Below are 22,055 nucleotides of genomic sequence, written 5' to 3' on the forward strand. Positions count from 1 at the left end.
CCCAAATGATTTGGTTATGGATCTGGGAGAGATAAGCTCCTAATGTTTTATTTTATAGCCAAATAGATCACTGTTTTATTATATAAACCTGGTATTACAGGTTTTGTCTAGAACTCTACACATTCTTGAAGGTCCAGCACAAATGCCAAACTTTCCAGGAGGCTTCCCTGATCACACTAGACTGGAATCAATATCTGCTTCTCTGGGTTCCCCCTCATGTTTTGTATGCATCACTCCATAGAACTTTCCACGTTCTGCAACGTAACACCCTTAAAAATCTACAGAGGGTAGTCCGGGTGGCTCAGTGGTTTAGCGCCACCTTCAGCCCAGGGCGTGATCCTGGAGATCCGGGATCGAGTCCCATGTTGGGCTCCCTGCATGGAGCCTGCTTCTTCCCCTGCCTGTGTCTCTGTCTCTGTCTCTCTCTCTCTCTCTCTCTCTGTGTGTGTGTGTGTGTGTGTGTGTGTGCGTGTCTCATGAATAAGTAAATAAAATCTTAAAAAAAAAAAAAGCTACAACGAAAGAACAGTATGATCCAAATACTAGCTCTGTTAATTACCCTTTTTAATACAATGTTTAATTCCCAAAGATTTAAATACTTCATCTACAAAATTTGAAAAACAAATGATTACCTTACAGCATTACTCTAAGTTTTAAATGAGATACTTCTGTACTCCTTGACTCTCTCCCCATGATAGTACATAGAAAATGTTACTTCATCAGCTTACTGGTGATGTTATCAGAAGCCAAGGGTATAAGAGCACCGGAGGTCTGGAAGGGGAGGGGGGTCCCAAATGGACCAGGTTTAGATGTTCACCACTAGTAAATCTAGAGGCAGAGAGACAAGCAGGGATAAAACAAGGAAAGGAATTTATTTCAGTGAGGCCAACACTAGGAGGAGAGGACTAATGTCCCAAGAATGAGCTCCAAATTACAGAAAATACCTCTAGGTTTATACAAGGAAAATTTGGGACAAAGGTCAGTGGTTAAGTACAGGTGGGCAGTGGAGGTAAATCACTGTCTTGAGGTCAATCATTCAGGGTCTTGCTGGCATCATGGCAGCCCTTGTTTGATGGCGGAGGTTCAGTATCTACATTAGATATTATCTGCTGGGTCTTTTTTTTTTTTTTTTAATTCATGAGAGACAGAGAGAGGCAGAGACAGAAGCTCCCTGAGGGGAGCCTGATGTGGGACTTGATCCCAGGACCCCAGGGATCATCACCGAAGCCAAAGGCAGACACTCAACACTGAGCTACCCACGTGCCCCTGCCTGCTGGGTCTTTTGCCTGAGTTAAGTGATAGGCTGGAAGGAAGGATTTAATCCATTAAAAAGTACAGACTAAGGTCAAAATGGAGGTACTTAAGGCAACACCTGGGTCCTCTTTCAGTGGGGGATGCCATGGCCAGAGGTGACAGGTAATGACTTCCCTCTGCTCCAGACCCTGCCCTACCGCTCTGAGAATTAACAAGGCCAGTACCTGGACATACCTGCAACCTATTCAAAAAATACCGATTAAATAAATAAATAAATAAATAAATAAATAAATAACAAATAAAAAACAAATAAAAAAAAAATACTGATCAGGCGGCCCGGGTGGCTCAGCGGTTTAGCGCCGCCTTCAGCCCAGGGTGTGATCCTGGAGACCTGCTATCAAGTCCCACTTCGGGCTCCCTGCATGGAGCCTGCTTCTCCCTCTGCTCAAGTCTCTGCCTCTCTCTCTGTGTGTGTCTCTCGTGAATAAATAAATAAAATCTTTAAAAAATATACTGATTAGGTACCTGTTGAATTCACATGAAGGCATTTTACCCCCAGAGGTTACAATTTCATTTGCATGGGGCACAGCCTGAGGCACTGGGAGTTTTTAAAACTCCCAGATGATTCTCACATGCACCTAAATTTGAGGACCACTGAACATACAAAATTTGAATCAGAAGCATCATTAAGTAAACTTCAGTTATCAATTTCTTTAGAGTGAAGAATGTGTAGATTTTTCAAGTCTATATCCTACATTACCCAATCCCCAAAACTAGTCAATATTATCCCTTCAAAAGAACAAATGTTCAATAAATATTTTTTTGAAATGTGATTGAATTCAGCAAAGAAATGCAATTTAAAAAGTCAATGCAGGCCATGGAAGTCACTGGTCAAATCATTTCCAAAGTGAGCTAGACATGACTCACTTGGGCTTGGGACCCTCAGAACTCTATTGCCACACACCATCTACCTTCCCTGTGCACAGCACCAGCTCCCAGGCTTAGTAGAGCAGATCCATACTCCATATCATCAGGATGCCACAAGTGTTTCCCAATCTCACTATAGAGAGTAAAGTAATAAAACAAATGTCAAAGAAAGAAAAAGTTCCACATAGCCAGGAATTGTCATTAGGCCTAGTTTTTCAATTGAAGAAAGCTGAACATCTTGAAGTCTAAAGAATGCCTTCCTCATTTGTTTATGTTCTTGGGTTTCATGGTAAACAGGATTATCTCTGGCAGATTTTGCCTCCAATGTTTGGAAACCTGGAAACAGAAAAGAGACTTCTCAGTGATTCTGGTTCTAATTAAGGAAATCGCTTAATGTAAAGGGGCTGATCTTGATGAATTCATCAGAAATTCTAAAGCTCATAATTAATTCCATTTATATTCACAGAGTTCTAAATGTACTTCCACTGAGTATTTTCACAGAAGATAATAGGTCCAACTAACCACTGGCCAACCTCACCGAGAAAAACAAAAGAGACAGTAATCCCATGTGAGGCAGTCCACCTCTGTTAAAAAACCCGAAATATATCTGGGCAGGTCATATACACAAAATTTCAAATAGTGTAAAATACATAAATCATTACCCCCCATACACACACACACACACACACACACACACACACCTGTTATTTCTGTCACACACCCTGGTAGGTGAAATACTTATGTTTGACTCTTCTAGCTTTTATATAATACTGGATGTGCTATTCAAACATGTTCCTGTGCTTCAGTCTCCATATCAATATAAGGAGAAGGCCATAACATTATAGATGCCTCTGAAGCCCTGATAATAATTTCAAGAAATGTAAAGTAAATCAAAGGGAAATCACCATTTTGTGAGTGCTTTGCTTTCAGAAGTTAATCATGTAATTGTGTGGTTGTAACAAAGAAAAACACACCTAAGCTAGCTTAACAAAAAAGAAATTTGGGAGGGACATCTGACTGGCTCAGTTGATAGAGCACATGACTCTGTTAAAAAAAATTTTTTTACTTATTTCTTTTAGAGAGACCACGCACAGAGGGGAGGGGTGAAAGGAGAGGGAGGGAGAGTCTCAGACAAACTCCCCACTGAGCACGAAGCCTGACATGGGCTTGATCCCACAGTCATGACCTGAGCTCAAACCAAGAGGTGAAATCTCAACCAACTGAGCCATCCAGGCGCCCCAACAGAGCACATGACTCTTGATCCAAGATCAATGCCAACATCATGAGTTCCAGCCCCATATGGGGCAAGGAACCTAGTTTAAAAAAAGAAAGAAAGAAAGAAAGATTTTTAAAAGTATCACTAACACCCAAAGGCAGGCATTAGAGTAGGACCTGATAAGAAACCTACTAAGGATCAAGAAGTGGGTGTTCCAGAGCCAATATGAATCTCATTGGATTCTAACTGACAGAGGCTCTTGATGCTATTTTTCTCCGAGCATTGCCTTTATTTGTCCTTTCTCTAACCAGTCTAACCAATATAGTTTTCTGTCCACTAGTAAAAAACTAGCCCCAATGATTTTAAAAAAAAAAAAAAAAGGGTGAGTACATCCCTGTTGACCACTGACATCTCATCTCCAGTCTTCATGTTCCAATTAAAAATGAGCAGAAGAGGGACACCTGGGTGGCTCAGTGGTTAAGCATCTGCCTTCAGCCCAGGGTGTGATCCTGGAGTCCCAGGATCGAGTCCCACGTGGGGCTCCCTTCATGGAGCCTGCTTCTCCCTCTGCCTCTGCCTCTGCCCCTCTGTGTGTGTGTGTCTTTCATGAATAAATGAATAAAATCTGGGGTTAAAAATGAGAAGAGAGAGTCTGATCAGTCTAACTTGGACAAGCCAGCCACCCATGGTAGAGTCACTAAGGAGGAAAAGTGTTCAGTGGTTCTAACTGGGAGGCAGAGGCCCATTCTGGTCCCAAGAGCTGTGAGTTCCCAGAACTGTCACAGAAAGGTCCATTCCACCTTCCACATGTAGGCCTTCTCACTCACTGTCTCAATCTCTGCAACAACGTTACAACACAGGATTTTATTCTAGTTTTGAAAAACCAGCTGATGTTCAGAAGTTTGAAGGACTGGTCCAAGACCACATGGCAAGGGGCAGTTGAGAAGGCCACATTCTCAACACTGAAAGATAAGCATCGCTGGTGCAAGTCACACCATTTGGTGGTATGCGCAATATAGTTTGGCTAATGCAGCAAATATTGTACAATGATATAGTGAGTTGATGGTTTAGCTTGGACATTCTAGGCATTGTAAACAGTATCTTGGTCACTGGCCTTTTTAAAAATATTTTAATTATTCATTTGAGAGGGGGAGGGTGCAGAATACAGAGGCAGAGGGAGAAGCAGACTCCCCACAGAGCAGAGGGCCCAACTCAGGGCACAATCCCAGGACCCTGAAATCATGACCTGAGCCAAAGGCAGATGCCCAACTGACCAAGCCACCCAGGGACCCTGGTCACTGACTTTTTATAAATGAGAAGTAACTGTGAGTATGACAGTAAAAGCTGATAGTTCCCTTTCCTGAGCATAAGCCTTCCAGGAACTAACAAATATTCTGGGTCCAGGAAGAGGAACAATCATTCCAGTTATCTAACACCGCTACACGTCAGCAGAGCACTAAATGCTTTACCCGCACACCTCACTGGGTCCTCCAAACAAGTCAACGATGAACCTACTATTGCTATCCCCATTGCCCAGATGGAAAAAAAAAAACAGATTAAAAGAGCCTCAATAACTTGCTCTGGTCTCCCATTACATAGCAACCCCACTGGCATTTAAATAAGGGCCAGCTGGGGGGGGGGGGGGGGGGCGGGGCCTGGCTGGCTCTGTCGGAAGAACATGAGCCTCTTGATCTTGGGGTCACGAGTTTGAGCCCCAGGTAGGGGGTAGAGACTCCATAGCTCTGAACTCCTAGGCTTTGCAGACATGTCATGTATGCAAATATATCATCTATGACAGCATATATTAAATCTATAGCTAATATTTGGCATATTTTCAAAAACACCAGAAATAACATTTTGCAAGAATTTTTTCATCCCATATTTATTGGCAGTCTGTTCTGTACCAAATATTGAGCTAGGTAATTTATATTTTGATTTTTTTGTAGACGGACTACAGTCAAGTGATTTTTTTAACAAGATAATGATCTGATTTCCTTGGAAAGAATTTATCTACCTTTCAAAGGGAATTTCTTTTTTTTTTTTTTTTTTGTCTTTGAAAAGAAAAGTGAGTGAGGTCTGTCCCTCATCAGCAGATGTGCCCAGCATCCTCTGAAATGAATTCAGAAGGACTATCACCCAGCCTCCAGCCTGCTGCATGGGTATTTCTAACTCTTATTCACCTGAGTTCTCTCTCCTGTAATTCCTCAACTACAGCCATATGAAATAGTGGATAAGATCCGGAAGACAAGAAATAAATGAACACATGGGTAAAAAAGAAAACAGGTTAATTTGTCACATTTAAAGAAAGAGAAATGTAAAATGCTCTACCCATGTGTAAGTTAAGAAAAGCCCATTAAACTGGCATGTATTCAATAAGTACAATTCATAATAAACCCTATGTTTCAGTTCTATTAAAGTAAAATCAAAGAAGGGGCACCTGCATGGCACAGTTGGTTGAGTGTCCGATTCTTGGTTTCTGTAAGGTCATGATCTCACGATCTCAGGGTTGTGAGATCGAGCCCCAAGTCAGGCTCCACGCTTAGTGTGGAATCTGCTTTGGGTTCTCTCTCTCCTTCAGCGCCTCCCCGCACTCCTCCGCCCCCCACTAAAATAAATAAGTTTTTTTTAAAAAAGTCAAACCAAAGAAGAGAAAGTAAATATTACAATCGAAGAAGGATGGCAGTAAAAGAAATAAAGGATAAATCAGAAGAAGAAAAAGTCCATTCACACATACTTAGAGACACATTAAAATCTAAAAGAAACAGAGTGCCAGAGGAAAACTAAAAGAGAAGAAAATGGGGGTGGGGGGAGACGGACCAAAGATCCACTGGTTTCCAATCAGTGTGATTCAAAATGTGGTCAGAGGAGCATGAAAACTGCCCAGAGCACCTGTGAAAACACAGCCTGCTGGCGCCACCCTAAACCTATGAGTGAGACTCACTGAGGGCTTGAACTCAGAAACCTGTCATCAAAACAACCTCCTTGTTTGTTTCCAGGCATACCAACACCTAAGAACCACCACCTGAAGATAGACAGGAGTGGACTCTGTGTGCCAGGGTGAGAAACTTCAGAGTATAGCTAACCCCGAAGTCAAAAGTCATCAATAATATTTTGTATCTTAAAGAAAGGTGAAAAAAAAAAAAGATGAAGAGTTTGATTTTAAAAATAGCAAAAGCACATGTGAATTCACAACACAGATACCGTATTCCCATCTAATTCAAGGGCATTTCTTTTTCTTTTTGTCATTATTTTAAGAAGGAAAATCCCACTTCCTGGCGGGACAGTATTAAACATACATTTCATCTCAACAGTTAAGACTGCTTGTTTTCTAACTATTTACGACAGAGAACTTCTGTGAACTTCCTGAATCATGTATGAGATTTTAGAACATATGCTCCTTTTTATGAATAAAATGTTCATAGGATTTATCAGATTTTCAGAGTGTGTTAATGACTCTCCCCCAAATCACCAACCACTTCTTAAAAGTTCATACTAAGATTTTATTTTTTTTAAATTTTATTTATTTATTCACGAGAGACACAGAGAGATTGAGAGGCAGAGACAGAGGCAGAGGGAGAAGCAGGCTCCATGCAGGGAGGGTTCTCCAGGATCAAGCCCTGAGCTGAAGGTGGAGCTAAACTGCTGAGCCACCCGGGCTGCCCCCATACTAAGATTTTAGAGTCGTGTTGCATTTTTGCAACTATGGTCATGAAGCACATCTTGATTAATCCATTTGTTTTCTCTGACCAGTTAGCCAAAAGTTTCTCCTTCATCTCAAACAGTCATTAAGATCTGAAAATCAAGCTTCGATACTTGAGGAATTTGGATTTGGAGATCTGATCCTGGAATCAGATAATTTTGCCAGTTTGATGAGTCTTCCACAACTTTGCTTCCTTCTATGGTCCGTGGAGCTCTAGTGACAATTTGTGTCTACAACTGCTTTCTGGTATAGGGTTCAAACTCTTTCCCTTCATGCACCCATGTTTACATCACTGTCTAGAATTTTCTTTTATTTGACACTGGAGGAAATGACTATTTTTTTTAAACCCTCAAAGTCCAACGGCTAAAAGCCCATGCTGCAAAGCCAGCCAATTTCCACGTATGTTTAAAGTTCATAGATTTTCCATTCTTAATACAGATTTATAAAAGGAAATTTCACCAATTTTAAATAGCATCATTTATCAAGTTTATTGCTCCAGCAAGTATGATTTCAGAATTTACCCAGCTGAATGATTTTTACATGGCCCCTGTCTTCTGGCAAAAATTCACTTTTAAAATTTTGGCACAAGAGGAGGGGGTAAGAAATGGTACACATGAAATAGATATAGTTCTTGGTGTATCAATTGTGCCTCAGTAAAACTGTTTTTAAAAAACAAATTTTAAAAAATGAATGCAATCCATAAAACTGTTTTTAAAAAAATAAGTAAATAAGAGCGCCTGGGTGGCTCAGTCAGGTAAGCATCTGGCTTCACCCACGATCTCAGGGTCCTGGGATGGAGCCCCATGTCATTGTGTTGGGCTCTCTGTTCAGCAGGGAGCCTACTTCTCCCTCTCCCTCTGCCACCCCCCCTGCTTATGATCTTCTTCTCTCTCTCTCTAGTAAATAAAGTCTTTTTTAAAAAAATAAGTAAATAAAAAGTTAAGGGAAAAAAAAGATAACAGTGCAAGATATCCCAATGAACATAGTGACTCTGCAAATTTATTTAGGCTGTCAAACAGAACGTGACAGAGACCAATCCTTTGTTTTCTTTCCAAGTCACTCCACTTCCTCCTTTAATTATAAAGAACATACTGCAAATCGTACATTCAGTCACCCTACAAATTACCCAGAGTCCTTACAAAAACTAGAAATCAGTTCATATTTCATGCATCCAGAGAAAATACAATTAATCACACAAACAAAAGAATTTTTAATGTGCCTGCCTTATCATTGCCACCAATACCTGCTCACTCCTAGTACCCTGAGTGCCCTTCACAGATGCAAGTTATGTTTTAGAAATGACCTTAGCTTAAAGATATATTATTTTAAAAAACAGCGTAATCAGCCCAGTATGTGCTTTGTGTGTCTTTTATTTGAGGCGACAAAAGTAATACTTATTTGTGGTCGGTCTGTCAACAATGGCAAAAACATCTATTTATTACTGATGTAAGTAATTTCAAAATATTTCCATTCTCTTGTCTTCTCCCTGAAAAATGGAACTTTATCAACCCTTTGTGTTTTATCAGCATTTCACTTCTGGGGGTGTCCTCATCGTCCCAGGGTCCATGTTCAGATCAGATTCATGATTTGATCTTATGAATTACAGCCAAAGAGATCCCCAAGGATATTACTAGGTACTAGCATCTGACTGTTCTTTTCCATTTTAAAACCAAAACCTCTAACTGTAGCAGAGGATAGATTCTCATCATTCTAAGACAGAGTGCATGGCCTTCCAGAAAACAGGAATAAGTATTATTAATTGGTCTCCCAAATGCCAGCCTGAGAACAGTTACCTGATCAGCACCATCTATATCTGGTGACCCCAGGACTTCCCTGCCCACCCCAATCCCAGCCCCAACCTTTACCACAAAGATCCCACTTCTGTAGTTCTGGATAGGGCTCCAGATTCTAGATTTTTGGAAGACTTCTCTGTGGCACGGACAGGCAGCAAGTTTGAGGGTCAGGTGAACTAAGTGAACCTTGACAGTGTTTGCAATCCTTTGAGTCTCTAAATTTTCATCTTAATGGTTCACGTTTGCTGAAGAAATCATAGAAATACACGTGTTGCAACACAGGGTTAGAAGGAACCACGGCCCAGCTCCCACACCTGCATGCGCAGTGGCCGTGTTCTCAGATGTCGGGTGGGATCGCGCCTGCTGGATGTGTTGCATGGCACCCTGTGCCTTCCCTGCCCACACAGTTCTGGCCTGTCCCTCGGGAGCAGAAAGTGTGCAAACTACATTTCCAATGCTTCCATGGCAGCGGGCTCCAGCTGCATTCAATGGGGGCAATTAGTTATCCACAATGTGGAGGGACAAGAAAGAAAAAGAAGCAGCCACATTTCCCCAACAGCAGCTCCTGGCAGGCGTGTGGACATGGGTAGACAGGTGACTCCAGTATGTGCCAGCAAATTCTAGGAGCGGAAGATACCCAAGGCCTCTAGTGGTGACTTATCTTGAGATTTCCTGAAAGCGATCTTTTCCATCTACACGCCCTCCCCACTCCCCACTCTTAAAATTGCTGTGTAAGCCCCTTAGCCTCTGTATTAAATCTCTTCCTTCCTGAATCTGAAGTGGCCACTGTTTCCTGGACATGGCCAGATCAGTCATGGTTACAGCCATTACCTTGCAGATTCTTAGAGCTGAAGATATTAACCCAAGAATTTGCTCCCTCGGCCCAGAAGAGTTACAATCCAGCAAACAGCATCTCCTAGAAAACGTATAGTAAAAACTCACAAATCCCAGAGCTCCAGGGAGAGAATACATGTGAAGTGACTCACTGAAAATTCAAGGGCTTCCTAGCATGGACCCCAAGAGCAAAGGTGGCAATCTCTCCCCCAGGGGGCAGGTTGCTCTCCACATTATATAGTTCCAGAAGAATTGGCCAACTCCATCCCGGTGCGAGGTGAACTCTAATATGACACCCCATCTCTCACATGTTGTGCTCCCAAGTTTTTCTCTCTACAGAGTCTAGGGCAACTTTAAAGAGAGGTTTGACTTCAATACTACTGGAAATCTGAGCATCTCCAAACATTAAATTCTTCAAGGGCTTGGGGAGAAATTTATTTTGGCACGAGTTAACTTTAGAAGTGTTAGAGGATGACAGATGTAAATATATGGATTTTTCCCTTCATTGGTCAGAGTTAATTTCAGAAAGCAACCCACAGTTTCAAAAGATGGCAGAGAACCTGGAAAATGAGATCATTGAGACTGGCACGGTTCAATAACTCTTTCTGTGATGAGAGAAATGTTCTCTATCTGTGTCATCCTATAGATCCTGATTACATGTGGCTGCTGAGTACATAATATACAGCTAGTACAATGGAGAAAATGTTTAATTTGATATAATCTTAATCTAAATTTAAACAGTCACATGTGGCCACTTCTTGAAGAGCATAGATTTTTTTCAAACCTATTTGACAACAGGTCTTACAATGATATAAAAATGTCGTATTTATGTTGGGGAAATTGGACAGCCACATGCAGAAGAATGAAATTGGACCACTTTCTAATACTGTACACATAAATAAACTCAAAATGTATGAAAGACTTAAACGTGAGACAGGAATCCATCAAGATCCTAGAGAGAATACAGGCTTTGACCTTGGCCACAGCAACCACTTGCTAGACACCTCTCCAAAGGCAAAGGAAACAAAAGCAAATGAACTATTGGGACCTCATCAAAATAAAAAGCTTTTGTGAAGCAAAGAAAGCAGTCCACAAAACTAGAAGGCAACCTACAGAATATAGAATGGGAGAAGATATTTGCAAATGTCTTATCGTATAAAGGGCTAGTACCTAAAACCTAGTACCCAAAGAACTTACCAAACTCAATACCCAAAGAATAAATAATCCAGTCAAGAAATTGGCAGAAGACATGAACAGACATTTTGTCAAAGAAGACAGACACATGGCCACTAGACACATGGAAAAATGTTCAACATCACTCGGCATCAGGGAAATACAAATGAAAACCACAGAAACACCATCTCACACCAGAAAGAATGGTTAAAATTAACAACTCAGGAAACCGCAGATGTTAGCAAGGATGCCGAGAAAGGAGAACCTTCTTATTTGATGGGAATGCAAGCTGGTGCAGCCACTTTGGAAAACAGTATGGAGGTTCCTCAAAAAGTTAAAAATAGAACTACCCTATAACCCATCAATTGCACTACTAGGTATTTATCCAAAGGATGCAAACATAGAGATTCGAAGGGGCACCTGCACCCCAATGTTCATAGCAGCAATGTCGACAATAGCCAAACTATGGAATGAGCCCAGATGTCCATTGACAGATGAATGGATAAAGAAGATGTGGTCTATATATATTCAATGGACTATCATTCAGCCATCAAAAAAGTATGAAATCTTGCCATTTGCAACAACACGGATGGAGCTAGGGGTATTATGCTAAGCAAAATAAGTCAGAGAAAGACAAAATCATACAATTTCACTCACGTAGAATTCAAGAAACAAAACAGACGAACATAGAGCAAAGAGAAGGAAATATAAAATAAGATGAAAATTGAGGGGATCCTTGGGTGGCTCAGCGGTTTAGCACCTGTCTTCGGCTCAGGATGTGGAGTCCTGGGATCAAGTCCTGTATCAGGCTCCCTGCATGGAGCCTGCTTCTCCCTCTGCCTGTGTCTCTGCCTCTCTCTCTATCTCTCTGTCTCTGTCTCTCTGTGTCTCTCATGAATAAATCAATAGAAACTTAAAAAAAAAGAAAATTGAGAGGGAGGCAGACCATTAGAGATGCTGAACTCTAGGAAACAAATTGAGGCTTGCTGGTGGGGGGAAGGGGTAATTGGGTGATGGGCATCAAGGAAGGCACTTGATGTGTTGAGCACTGGGTGTTATACGCAACTGATGACTCACTAAATTCTACCTCTGAAGCTAGTAGAAAAATTATAAAATGCATCAGGCAATCAATTTATGCAGAGTAAAGAAAATCCTAAAATAAAATTGCATCAAAATATAAAGTCCTTATAGAGAGTCAATAATAAATTGACTGCGGGAAGTCAGCATCCATTGAAGTCATAGCTATATGTGTCTTTCCAATTTAGAAATTTGGTTTTGGGGGCATCTGGATGGCTCTGTCAGTTAAGGGTCTGCCTTTGGCTCAGGTCATGATCGCAGGGTCCTGGGATGGAGCCCCATATCAGGTTCCCTGCTCAGGGGGGAATCTGCTTGAGATTCTCTCTCTCTCTCTTCCTCTCCCTCACCCACTGCACGTGCACTCTCTCTCTCTCTCTCTCCCCCAAATAAATAAAAATCTTATTTTTTTTTATTTTGGAGTTGCCTGGCTGACTCAGTTGGTAGAGCCTATGATTCTTTTTCTTGAGGCCATGACTTTGAACCCCACATTGGGCAGAGAGATTACTTTAAAAATAATAAAATATTAATGCTTAAAAAATTAATTAGATTTTAATTAGACAAGTAGCAAATGAAAACATTGTTGTAAACTCTTCAAACAATTCAGATAAATAGCAAGCCCCTTCTACCCCATTAGTCAATTCCATTCCCACATCCTCTGGGGGCATGGCAGAAATTTCAGAATTTCTTCTATGCGCTTAGAAACATATTGGTATATAGATACAGCACAATCTATGGATTCATGTTAGACTAAATCAGAACATATTTTATTGTTGTCAGTATGGTTACACATAGGGATGCCTGGATGGCTCAGCAATTGAGTACCTGCCTTTGGCCCTGGGTGTGATGCTGGAGTCCCGGGATCGAGTCCCACATAGAGTTCCCTGCATGGAGCCTGCTTCTCTTTCTGCCTGTGTCTCTGCCTCTCTCTCTCTCTCATCTCTCATGAAAAAATAAGTAAAATCTTAAATATATATGTATACATGGTTACACATATACCTCATCCTTTTGCACGGTAGTGTAACATTCCTAAGGTGAATTTTTTGTGCGTGGCCTATTTGACCATTTTCATCATTCTTCCCTTGTTAGAATCCTAATTTATTTGCATATTTTTTCTATTACAAACAATATCACAATAAGCATTCTTTTATACAAGTCTTTGTGTATATCTTAAATTTTAACAGATTGCACAATTTCCCTCTATGATGACTGTATAATTCATATTTGCCATTGCCTCCTCTGATATTAGCAAAGTTTTGGAGGAATTTTTTTTGCCAATTTGATGAGTCAAAAGGGAATCTTTCTTTTTTCTAAAGATTTTATTTATTTGGGCAGCCCTGGTGGCTCAGTGGTTCAGTGCCACCTTCAGCCCAGGACCTGATCCTGGAGACCCGGGATCCAGTCCCACATTAGGCTCCCTGCACGGAGCCTGCTTCTCCCTCTGCCTGCGTCTCTGCCTCTCTCTCTCTCTCTCTCTCTGTGTCTCTCATGAATAAAATAAAATCTTTAAAAGAAAAGATTTTATTTTATTCATGAGAGACAGAGAGGTAGAGACACAGGCAGAGGGAGAACAGGGTCCCCAAAAGAAGCCCTGGGCAGGACTCGATCCCAGGACCCTGGGATCATGACCTGAGCCAAAGGCAGACACTCAACCACTGAGCCACCCAGGCATCCCCAAAAGGGAATCTTATTTAGGTTTTTATTTCTTTATTTACTAATGAGGTCAAGCAGCTTTCCATATGCCTGCTAAATTTCATCACTTGTGAATCGACTATTTATATCATTCACATCATTTTTTTAAATCAAGAAAACACATACTAAAATATAGAAAGACCAGGGCTGAATTACCTTTTCTGGAATATACAATGCCTTGCATATACAGCTCCATAAATACTTATTACATGAATGAATAAAACAGCCAACATCATGAAAATCTCTGAAAATAAAAGGGATGGGGAGGAAAAATTAAGTCCATACTGTTTTTGTTTTTTTTTTTTTTTAAGATTTTATTTATTTATTCATGAGAGACAGAGAGAGAGAGAGAGAGGCAGAGACACAGGCAGAGGGAGAAGCAGGCTCCATGCAGGGAGCCTGACATGGGACTTGACTCTGGGTCTCCAGGATCACGCCCTGGGCTGAAGGCAGCGCTAAACTACTGGGCTACCCATCCATACTGTTTTTAACCTAAGTTCCATATTTCAGAATATCAGGGGTAGACAGGTAAATGACAGGTTTATGTCACAACCTCTAAAATTCCCCATTATTCTACTAGACAACTAAATTCTAAAAATCCAACTAAAAAATATGCATTCTATAACCCCCTCAAAAAATATTTTTGATGGGACTGTTATTCTAAATCTCAGTAATTTTTTTTCTCTAGACTTCAATCTCCCCAAATTCTCCATAACAAAATAAGAATATCTTAATTCATATGCTTTTCATATTTCATAGAGTTGATTGCCACAGCTAAACAATTAGGATAATTCAAGCTACTTTCCATCACTAATACCCCCAAAATGTTTCCACTCCTGCCGTACTTACCAACATTGGCTCTCTTCTGGTAAGAGTACACTTTATTTTCTTGGTGGAATCTGCTCCTGACCAGTCTCAATCCACATAGCATCTATAAGGCTGACTCCAATCCCAGCCCTCTGGGTGGGTTTAGAAGCAAAAAGTGGAGCCAATTATATATCACCCCAGGGTTTTGCAGCCCCAGTAGGGAGAGGTAGTCTCGTTCCAATGTAAGTCCAAAGTGACTCGCAGCCATTTTGCTACTTGGTCTGAAAAATATGCAAAAAAGAAGCAAAGAAGAACAAAGTCTGGAAATGGACAGAGAAATGGGGCAGGAAAGGAGAGAACCACACCTGGATCATGAAATTTAAACCATGAGATCAAGATGCACTTGAAACCACATCTACCCATTGATATCTCAGAGTATCCTAAAATATGAAATAAAAAAATTTCTAAGTCCTTTTTTGCTTGATATCATTGGAATTAGGGTTTTGGTCTCTTACAATGGAAAGTATCCCAACCAACACATTTGGACAAGAGGTGTATTTTTGAGGAACCATTCTGAATTATTCGGTGTCCAGATTACCTCAGATTCCCTCTGTCTCTCTGGTTTTTAGAGACTTTGTCTGAATCTGCTTGTCTGTGGTTGACAACAGCATCACTTCTTAGGTGTGAAACGTTTTTCCATGTTATATTCTCTCATGCAAATAATGGTGTAGAAGCTATACGGAACAAATGCTATTATCCTTATTCTAATGAGAAAAATGGAGACATAACAAAGCTAACAGTGTTCAAGGTCTGCGACAATATCCAAGATTTCCAACTCTGTTGCTTCTTCTGAGCCCATGAATTTCCCACATGAGGCTAAAGGTTCAGTGAATGAGCGGGAAGACCCAAGACTTGGCAGAAAGGGTCTGGTGACACCATCCTGGATACTTCCTGGCCTCACGCAGTGATTTCACTTTTAATTTATACTCTATATGAAGGTGTATGGAAACACCCTCCTCTACAGTAATAAATAGCAATGGCAGAGTCTGCTTCCAATCATAGACAACGCTGATCCCACCAAATGACTCAGTGAAAGGACAGTGGACACTGATACACAATCCATTACATGAAACAATTGGAAATCACTAGACCTCTGGAATCCAGCTTTTTAAAGAAAACAGGGTAAACTGTAGTGGATAAGTTAGGAACATGATCTGGAATTAGACAAACTAGTGCTTGAATGCGAGCCTTGTCACTTATTACTTGTGTGACATAAGTATGTCATCATGCTCTCTATTTTATTCTCATGCCTCCTCTGAGTTGGCTCAACTCTCCCAGTTCTGGTGAGTGGCAGGGAGGGGAGCAATTAAGCACCTGTTCCAGCCTTGAGAAGCCCTATCAAATCACAGGCCAAGGAGTCTCTGTCCCATGCTCGTCCTTCTTGCTCCCTTCCAGGCAGTGATGACATGGTATCACGTACTATACAGCTTGTCATCCATCTTGACTTGCATTAGAGCCAGAGGAGTCACAGGACCTGCCCCATACCCAGTACAGGCTCAAAGTCACACCTCATTCTTTACCCACATCATAAACCCCGCCTGAACTCCGTCCCAGGCTTTCATGGGAGGTGAAACTCAGGAAAACAGGGAATGTGGCTCTGAGTACCACTTACATAGATTATGCATGGTTGGTTGTTTTTGTTTTTGTTTTTTTTATCCATTAGAATATCATGTATTTGGAGAGGAATTCCTGTTGTCTGGGAGTTTGCTGCTGGGTAGAAATAGTCATTTCTTTTTGGATGCTTTGCCTTGTTTGCTCAAACCTGAAGTGTGTCAGACACAGACATTCCTCAGCCCTCCTCCACTCCTTATTTTGTTAGCTTCTGGAGGTGCAGGCATCGGTCAGCGACTCGCTCATTCCACGTATTCCAACTAACCACCCCAGATGCAGAGATTTCTCTGACTAATGAAGAATACTCAAACTGGTCCTCTCTGAGCCTTGATTTCTCCATCTGTAAGATGGGAGGTTAGGGACAAATTTGTGCTCAAATAGAAGACAATGCATTATCTGGAGGATATTCCTCTGAGAAGTCATTTACAGCTATTCAATCTATAGACCTGCAAATTCTGTCCAGTTAAGTAGAAATTCAGGTGACTTCCGTTACCCTTGCTGTAGAAAAAAATATGTTTTGCCTCCATTTGTACGTTCACTTCAAGACTTCCAATCTGCAAATGTTTTTCTCTTCCGGATTCTCTCTTGAATCAGTTGTAACATCCTGATTTATGAACAGGGTTACATCTTTAATACCCATTCTTTTTTACATCTGTAAGATAAACATCATTTCACCCTTTCTGAAAATTATTTTTAACAGCAATTAAAACATGACCTATCTCAGAGGGCTGCATTGAAGCTTTAGGATAGTTGGAAATGTCGAAGAGATGTAGATACGCTGTCAAGGAAGTAATGTTTATAAAACATAGCATGCATTAAATACTCAATAAATGTTATCTGTGATGATTTCAGAAGAGAGGCTCATTTTTCAACCAATCACTTGTTATTTTTTAACATTTAAATAAATCTTTAGATAAATGACTCTATATCAGAATTACTAATGATAGATGTCTGGGAAAAATGGACCTTCCCTCAAAATTATTAATAATAATGGCTCCCAGCCTGACCAACCTAGTTCAACAGCCACCCTTTTCAGGGAATAATGCCTTAATGAAGCTTTTGCCCATCTGGGCATTTTCTTCACCAAACATAGAAATCAAAGCATGGTAACAGAAATTTTACAACTGGCAACAATAGGGAATTTGTGTGAAAAGTGGAAGTAATTATTTCCAAGTACGAAGCAAGAATGTGCCTCTAAAAACAAATAGGAAAGGTTAATTCTCAGGCTTCCGGCAGATCCATTCTGCATTGTTCCAAAGTACAACCACCTTGCAGGAGCCCCAACAATAATGATTTGTTCAAGTTTTTCTTATTAAGCTTACAGCTAAAAAGACATTCCTCAGGCATTTGTTGTTGCTTACTACCAACTGCTGGCCTTTCTCCTAAGAAGGACAGAAATTCCTTCAGATGAGCAGGAAGGATGGCAAAGAATGTGAAAGATTTTATCATCTTTTTTTTTCTCCATAATTTCTCCAACCATATATTGTGATGAGTGATTATTTGTGTAGCCAATGATGTAACTTAATAAAGATTGCATTCAATCTTATTTTCCTAAGTGTTAACATTTCCAATATTTGCATTTTCTATCTTGTTTCTCATTTAGAGAAGGAGCTCCTGTCAAATCTTTAACTTGCATGGTAAGTTCAGCCAAAGAAAACTGTACCCTAAGAAAACAGTCACTGAAATGCTCTATCTTAAGGTTCTAATATTATAAAAATTCCAAGGAGATTTTATATTTTCCTCACCTTTGCTTGCTTGCAACAAACACATCCTGTCTCCAAAAAGGTTTTCTATTTTTACCTTATTGATTTAAAATTTATTTTTTAGGGATGCCTGGGTGGCTCAGCACTTGAGCTTCTGCCTTCAGCTCAGGGTGTGATCCCCCGTCCCAGGATGGAGTCCCACATCGGGCTCCCTGTGAGGAGCCTGCTTATCCCTCTGCCTGTGTCTTTGCCTCTCTCTGTGTGTCTCTCATGAATAAATAATAAAATCTTTATAAATAAATAAATAAATAAATAAATAAATAAATACATTTATTACTTCTATTTTATTTGTATTTTTTCTATTTATTTTTCTATTTATTTTATTTTTATTTCTAGTAACCTGATTGGCTTCTTAACAATGATATCTAGTCCTGGTGACCAAATCTATTTCTAGCTTGTCAGTGTAGACATTTGGGTCACCACAGTAGCCACTAGATGGAATTGCCACGTGCTTGATTCAATTAAAGGTCTTCAATATCACATGTTCCCTGTCACATCATGCAGTTACTCTAACCCTCCCAAATCAAATGCACTATGCACATTCCATTGATTGCCTCCCTGATCCATCATTATCACGGCCTAGAAATGTCATCAAAAAGAAAACCATCAATTCAAGCATAGCATGCAGTCCTCTGACAGAGTAGAGATCCTGGAACCAAGTTTAGTCTGGTGCAACTTAGTAGAGCTGAACTATCAAAGAGTGGCAGCCACTCTGTCTAAGACTGATAAGAACATTCCCAGTTGGCCTAGAAGAGTCTATACCAGACACCCATGCCCCCATTCCACTCCTGTAGACCTGATTCACAGCATGGACCCAGGCCCTGCAGAAACCACCACCAAAGCAGAGCATTTCAGTGGTGTGGTTTGCGAATGATAACTAATCCTAACCTACCAAGTTCTCAAAGAAACCTCAATTGGTAGGGATGCTTGGGTGGCTCAGTGGTTGAGCATCTGCCTTTGGCTCAGATCATGATCCCAGGGTCCTGGGATTGAGTTCTGCATTAGGCTCCACGCAGGGAGCCTGCTTCTTCTCCTTCTGTCTGTGTCTCTGCCTCTCTTTCTGTGTCTCTCATGAATAAGTAAATAAAATCCTTAAATAATTAATTAATTAAGATTTTTTTAAAAAGAAATAGAATTGATAGAAGTGCACTTCCTTGTCATCACGCTAGCTTCCTTATGACTCACATGGAGCATGTTTGAAATAACAGTACATGAGAAGACAAACATAGCCTGAACTCTGTTAATCAGGGAAAGCTTCACTGAGCCAACAAAATCCATCCTTTTTTTTCTCACGTACTTCTCTGCATGTCTCCTGAAAATACACATGCCTGATGTGTAACCGGCCTCCTGCACCATACCCTAAGAACATTTTATTCCTTTTTGTATTCTCAGCTCCCCAAACCCATCACAACCTATAATCCAAGACCTTTTACCTGAGCGACTCACACCACTGGCGTCAGGCAGGCGGTGACCCTCCCGGACTTCTGTATACTGATCCCCTCCACACCTGTTTGGGCCAATTGCACACTCTTATCGTAATTATTAAATAAATAAATAAATAAATAAACATGGGAACAAAAAAAATCATCGTAGTCCTTCTGAAAAGCAAATTCAGACTTTAGAAAAATTTGATAAAGGTGAGTAACTATGAAAAAAAATGCTGTTACGTTGGTTGTGGACCAGACATACGTAAATAATCAGGGAAAAACACAGATTTCTGCATTCAGGTTGCTCTGCATATACATGTGAGTTCCTGCTCCTTTTTAAACAAACCCTGAAAACGGAAATTCAAGACAATGTATTGTGGGAGCTTAGATGAGAAAAGCTAGAGAACTCCAAGGAGGAGGCTGTGGGCCAGCATCAAAGGTTAGTAAACCAATGTATGTTTGTGTATGTTGCACTAAAATATTTAGGTTAGGGATCCCTGGGTGGCACAGCGGTTTAGCGCCTGCCTTTGGCCCAGGGCGCGATCCTAGAGACCCCGGATCGAATCCCACGTCGGGCTCCCGGTGCATGGAGCCTGCTTCTCCCTCTGCCTGTGTCTCTGCCTCTCTCTCTCTCTCTCTCTGTGACTATCATAAAATAAATAAATAAATAAATAAATAAATAAATAAATAAATAAATAAATAAATAAAATATTTAGGTTAAAAAAATTTTTGTGGGGCACCTGGGTGGCTCAGTAAGTTAAACATCTGCTTTTGGCTCAGGTGATGATCTCAGGATCCTGGGAGTCTCACTCTCACTCTCAATAGATAAAAAATAAAAAATAAATTTTGTGCACAGTTCCCTGGTTTGACTTTTAATCAGCTGAACAAGCGCCTGCCAGTCCTTGTTGCTTCAAATGAAAGCGTTCTACCATAGGCAATTATCAAAAAGTGTTAAGTGAAAGACTCTTTGATTAAATCAATCTAGAACATAAAGGGTCTACAGACCCAAGACAGCAGAATGGCAGGATGGCATAGTGCTCAGGAGCAGGCGTGGTAAAGTTTCAGAGCAATGGTCCTTGCCTTTCCACAGGCCTGGCTCCAGGGATTTTGCTCTGCTCAGCTGGCCTCATTTTAAGGGACAAAGCTCAAAACTCATTTATTTGTCCCACCCTCACTTTAAATTACTTGCTCATTAGCTTGAGCCACTTAGAGACATTTAAATTTTTTTTTTAGTCATTTTATTTCACATCAAATTGTGCCACGATGTCAATACAGGTCATGTCTGGATCCAGCCTTAGGTAACACACTGTATTTTCCACATTTTATATTGCTTATTAAGAGATAAAGATTTGGTTTTGTTCATTAATCATCTTCTCAAAAAATGTTATGTATACTTACATTGATTTCCTGTGAGAAATAATTCTTTTGACGTTTCTTAACTGGAAATGTTTTAGGAAACTCCAGACAGCAGCATCATACAGTGAGTTGTTAATAGAACTGTGCCTTTTCAAGGTTTGCTCAAAGAGAAAGAAAAATACAGTTATAAAGGCTTGGATAAAGATTAGATAACTAAATTCATGAAAATCACCTTTTAGGGGTGCCTGTCTTCAGCTCAGGTCATGATGCTGGAGTCCTGGGATCAAGTTCCACGAAGGGCTCCCTGCTCAGTGGGAAGTCAGCTTCCTTCTCTCCTTCTGCCCTTCTCTTCTGCTCGTGTTCTTCCTCTCTCTCTCTCTCAAATAAATAAATAAAATCTTTTAAATTAATTAATTAAATCACCTTTACCCTCATTTTGAAGTTTACCTCTCCGAAACTACACTGGTATCCATCAGAAGCCTAAGAAGTGCTCAGCGCTCCCCAAAGCTGACAGTTCAGACAAGCCTACAGGATCTTTGATGGGTATCTCTTCCCCTGCCTTCCACTCACTCACTGCTCAGAAACCCTTTACTAATTACTATGGGCCAGGCAGGGGTGGGGGGGATGGAGGGATGCAAATGAATCTTCAAACCGACTTGTGTGAGCCTGACCTCTGCCTTAATGTGTCTGTGAAGAAGACAAAAAAATGAAAATGAAAGTAAAAATAAACAACAACAACAAGGAAAAAGCCAGGCTGGAAAGAAAGAGCCTGGTTCAGCTGTAGATAGTCACAACCATGATTTTGATGAGCTTCTTATATTTCACATTCTAAACACTGATAACCCTGTTCCATGTATATAAAATGCCTTTTTCTCCTTCAAAAATATGTGATTTTCCCTGTGAGTGTGGCATGCATAGTGATTTCTTTTATGGGTATGTGATCACAGAGGAAGGGGATCAGTTCCACTCTCGGAAAACAGAGTTGATAAATGATAGATCTATAGATGATTAGAAATAAAGAGATCTATGATTTGTTGTGTTTGTATGAAGGTCAACCACAAGTGTATTCCAAACATAGATAATATCAACACCCTTAGTTCCTAAGAAATCACTCTTCCCAAATTATTATGGCTTCCACATTTCTTAACTTTTCCCACTGGGGTTGGCTGATCCGACTACTTGAAACAAAAGTAACCATATTCTGATAAGGACTTCCGAAAATCCCAGAAACAGTTCTGGGTAAACAAAACTCACAGGGAAGAATTGGCATCTCTTTTTTTTTAAATATATATATCTGGAGCTGTATTAAGGTTCTTAGAGCAGCTGCAGGATTCCTGCCATCCCTCCTATTAGCTGAACGACAAGGCT

General features: G+C 40.5%; 1 long non-coding RNA gene across 1 annotated transcript; it reads right to left on the reverse strand.

Annotated features, from left to right (window-relative positions):
- Positions 1-650: 650 nt before the first annotated feature.
- LOC112932481 (uncharacterized) lies at positions 651-21,398 on the reverse strand. The gene is made up of 4 exons (XR_003237475.2): positions 20,730-21,398; positions 14,513-14,751; positions 13,820-13,907; positions 651-2,517 (listed from the first exon to the last, which is right to left on the reverse strand). It is a non-coding gene; the product is annotated as an uncharacterized lncRNA (long non-coding RNA).
- Between the last annotated feature and the right edge of the window lie 657 nt (positions 21,399-22,055).

The sequence above is a fragment of the Vulpes vulpes genome, chromosome 12, assembly GCF_048418805.1.
Source record: "Vulpes vulpes isolate BD-2025 chromosome 12, VulVul3, whole genome shotgun sequence".
NCBI classification, from domain to species: Eukaryota; Metazoa; Chordata; class Mammalia; order Carnivora; family Canidae; genus Vulpes; species Vulpes vulpes.